The 4,614-nt window shown below is 38.2% G+C and overlaps 1 long non-coding RNA gene across 1 annotated transcript; it reads right to left on the bottom strand.

The window, feature by feature from the left end:
- Positions 1-1,715: 1,715 nt before the first annotated feature.
- On the bottom strand, positions 1,716-4,254 carry LOC134760240 (uncharacterized). Its single transcript, XR_010137304.1, has 3 exons — positions 4,171-4,254; positions 2,900-2,947; positions 1,716-2,181 (listed from the first exon to the last, which is right to left on the bottom strand). It is a non-coding gene; the product is annotated as an uncharacterized LOC134760240 (long non-coding RNA).
- Positions 4,255-4,614: the final 360 nt, after the last annotated feature.

Raw genomic sequence — 4,614 nt, forward strand, 5'->3', positions numbered from 1 at the left:
TATAGGTGGTGACTCACTTCCTCCTACCCTGGAAAAAACAAAACAGATCTCTCATCTGAATGTGATCACAGACTAGGGAATTCTGAAGGTGAATAACTGGAGGCTGTAGGCAGCAGGGAAAGACAGGTGTCTTTCCTGACCATAGAAATAGGTCAGAAGCTGCCCTAAAGGCTGTGTGCTCCAGGATTTCACTATTTAGCTCAACTACCAGTCCCTCCGTAAGAGTGAACGGAAGCTTCTTAGAGCACCATGTTGCCTTTAAACCACAAATTCTTGCTAAAAGTCACGGTCATGGTAAAAAACCTACGGCTTTGGAAGGCTTTCTTGGTAATGTCCTAGAATTAAGGTTAAGCCTGCGTTTCATGGTAACTGAACAGGAAACCAGCCCGACCAACATCCTTCTCCCCCATGGCTGGCTCTCAGCTCCTCTTGTTCAGGCCTTGGGCAGCCAGACGGTCTGGTTTTAATCCTTGCTCTGCCACCTGTGACCCTGGACAAGTTACCTACCTTCAGTTACCTCATCCACAAGATGCAGATATTAGTAATACCCTCTTTTTAAGTTATTAAGAGGGTTGAAAGAGTTAATAAAAAGCAAAAAATAAAAAGACTTCGTAAGCATAGGCACAGAGGGGAGAAAAAAGCAATAATAAAGAAATGATACTTCTATATTTTCTATAGATCATCTGTATAACAAGAAGAAAACAAACCAAATGAAAATGAAACAAATTCTCTCAAAAAGAATTAAGTCAAGACAGGCGGAAGGCTCACAAAGTAATATAAAATATATCTTATGGTTTATGTAAAATTCTTAATAAAATACCTTCTTTGCTCCAAGCTGCACTCTGGCTTTGCCTTTGAGTCAGGTGGCATTTCTTTGTACGATGACTGGTTCTGTCGAGTAGGCACTGCTTCAGCCCTACAGAAAGAAGAAAACATCTCTAGAAAACAGCAGCATTCCTGATTCCCACTTGGGAAGGCCTAACAAAATGGCATATGCCTCAACAGCAGCACATCAGTGTTAAAAAGTCTGGAGTCAAGGGGAAAAAGTAAAATTGGACCATTTTCAGAATCTCACCAAAAACAACAAACTGATGTTCCAAGTGGCCTACATGAGCAAATTAGAACCTTAAATAAAGGTCACTCTTAATGCCTATTCTAACATAGATTCAGCACCAAGTACAGTCTCATTTTACTGGTTTACCTTTTTCATTCTTGAAAGTAGGAGCTATGAAAAAAAAATACTACAATTTCTTTAAGAGAACCTTCTACTTACAACCTAACTTACATAATCAAAACACTCTATTGAAGGTGAAAATTGAGTATTATAAGAAAATAATCACCTGTTTCATCAGAAGTTCAATACATAATGCTCCTCCACCCAATACATACCTTAAAAAGAAAAAAGGAAACACACAAAATTATCTCGAGAATTATTCCTGCTTAAACAATTTCTACATGCCATTACTAAGAAAGTAAGCACACAGTAAACATGAGAAGAGAACATGCAAGTGCAAGCATGAACATACTTTTTAGGGATATAGGACTATGTGTAACTTAAAAACTCTATTGGTATTACTCTCATGTAATTCCTCTGAAATTCTAGTCAATTGTTTGAAATGGCTCTTAGAACAGAATACTTTGAATTTTTATGATATCAAAAACTAAGAACTTAGCCAAGTATTCCAAAGAATAGGAATAGTAAGTATACTTAGTAAGTATTCCAAAGAATAGGGGCAGAAGAACGCATTTCCTTAAAGTACTACCTCAGAATTCAATTCAGTAATTCCGATGTTGCCTGTAACATCAGAAAACAACTTCCTTAAAAGCATAGCAAGTTGGATTTCCCAAGTTGCTGACCAGGTCGCATTCCCTCCTGCCCTCAATCCCATCTTTGTGTTATACTTTATCTCCAGTTCCATTTTGCTTAGTATTCATGGTGCTCAAGTTGTCACTGTGGACATCAGAGCCTATAAATATATATTGTTCCGGCTCCTTCCTGTACATCTTTCCAAGTCATACCTGCTATTCTCCAAAGTCTGTGAATCCCAATATTAATAACTTGCAAATTCAGTTTAAGGTCCTCTTCAGAAGGTCAGTTAGCTCAAGGCAATCACAATTTTCTCAGGACTCTTAAGAAATACTCCAACCCCAGAAAAAGGCCCTTCTTTCTGGTATCAGGAGCTGTGGGCCACAAACACAAATCCGACAGAACTTCAGCCATTTACCTCCCACATCGTCCCTTCCCTAACGTTCTAGCTAAAGCAGGAAAAAACCATGAAAACACTACCTGCAGTCACGAATCCTCCAGTTGCCTGGCCAAGATTTCATATTCCCTTCAAGATACCTCTCAAAGAGGATGTGACAAGGGAGGGGCACACAGGGTGCTACAGGTACTGATAAGGTTTTATTTCTTTTATGTATATATATTTTTTGAGACGGAGTTTCTCTCGTCACCAAGGCTGGAGTGCAATGGCACAATCTCGGCCCACCGCAACCCCTGCCTCCTGGGTTCAAGTGATTCTCCCACCTCAGCCTCCCATGAAGCGGGGGTTACATTACAGGCGCCTGCCACCATGCCCGGCTAATATTTTTGTATTTTTAGTAGAGACGGGGTTTCACCATGTTGGCCAGGCTGCTCTCAAGCTCCTGACCTCAGGTGATCTGCCTGCCTTGGCCTCCCAAAGTTCTGGGATTACAGGCGTGAGCCACCACACCCAGCCAAAGGTTCTATTTCTTAAGTTTGGTGTGGGGCATATGGATGTATGATTTAATGTTTTAAAAGAGAAAGATACCTTCCTAGTTTTTTTGTGTTTTTTTTGTTTTAGGCCTGCGTGCTTTATTCGTTAACCCATATGAATCCATAAAGAAGTAGCCATTAGCAAATTCAGGCAATACATACCAGATTCATACTTCAGGAAGACAACCCAGTTGACAACCACAACAGTTTCTATGATAACAAAAGTGAGAGAAAATACTGACATTCGGGTCATATCAAGAAAGTTCAATCATAAGATATATCCACAAGCAAAAACATACACACAAAAAGCTAAGTATGAAGCTTTTAGAAAACTACTACCATCCTTAGAGTAAGCACAAGAAAGTATTCTTTTATGTCTGTTTTTTTCATCAAAATACCGCATATAGCCATAGATTTTAAACCATTACATCTTATCTAGATTCCGTTAACATTTCTTCTAGATCATTAACATTTCTTCTAGATTCCATCGTTATTCTTTTGTAACCTTTATTGTTAGTATCTTAAAAATACTTTATTAAATATAACACATACATTCAGAAAGTTACATAAAATATACCTTAAGGTATACCTTAACAAGTTATTGTAAATTATTTGCCCATGTAACCACCAACCTGTTCCTGAAATATATTCCAGCCAGTATCCAAGAAGCCCCACAGATGTCCCTTTCAGGTCACACATCCCTACCTCCCACCTGGATGGACTCCTTACCCTAACCTCTATGTGATCACCTCTTTGTTCTTAATAGTTTTACTGCCCAAGTATGAATCCAGAAATAAGTGTTTCTCCGTTTTCTTTTCATTTTTGTCCCCCTAAGAAGCCTTTTTAGAAATTTTATTCCTAATTCTACCCCCATGCCCCATGGAATTTTAATACCACAGATATATTTTATGTCGGTTTATGTTATACGGCCCTTTGGAGGGCAGCAGACCATTATAATAGGTAAGATTTTCTTTCACTCTAAGGACCAATTTTCACTCCACTGCAGGCGATATTGCCTCCACTAAGAATGTATGCCCTAACCAACATTAGTTTTCCCTGTTGCTGAACTCTATATAGAGAAAATTGTACAAAATAGGTTTTGGGGGTCTGGTCTCTTTTGCTTAACACAGTGTTCAAGGTTCGCCCGTCTTTCCCACATAGCTGTAAGCCATTTTATGAATACCACAATTCTTCATTTTCTTGGAATGAACACTTCGGTTATTTTCTGTTTGGGGCTATGATAAACGATGCTGCTCTGAACATTCCGGTATCTCCTGGTGCCTATGTACTCATTTCTTGTGGAGTATATATCCACAAGATTCCTGAACCATAGTGTATGAGTATCTTTCACTTTATTAAATTGTTTTCCAAAACACTTGTACAAATATACACCCCCATTACAAAAACAGAGAGTCCTGTAACAATTTTCTTACCTTAAAAGATAAGTTAAGCAAAATATCTCCATGTCTTCTTTTTCTTTTAGGATCTGAAGATCACTGTGCAAAGGACTATCAGGGTCAACTCTAAGAATCACAAAACAAAAAACAGTTCAAACAAAAAGATAATTTTTTTTCAACTAACTCAAAAATGAACCAATCTGAAAGCTAAAATAGAGCACCTACGGTAAGTTCAAGAAAGAGAATATCTGAAGCTGCTCTATATCCTCAGGAAAAATAGAGGTCACTATAGCTTCCAGCTCCTTTAGAATGAATGTCCAAAAGAGATCATAATAGCCTAAGTCTAATCTAATAAGGGGGTTCAGAGTTTGCAGTCATTCTAAAGGAAAACAGTCACATGTATATATAATTTTCTCAAGAATTCAAAAGAAGTTTAATATGCTTTCCTAAACTTGTATTATTAGTCAAGTGGTTCAAGGA

This window comes from Pongo abelii, chromosome 16, assembly GCF_028885655.2.
Source record: "Pongo abelii isolate AG06213 chromosome 16, NHGRI_mPonAbe1-v2.0_pri, whole genome shotgun sequence".
NCBI classification, from domain to species: Eukaryota; Metazoa; Chordata; class Mammalia; order Primates; family Hominidae; genus Pongo; species Pongo abelii.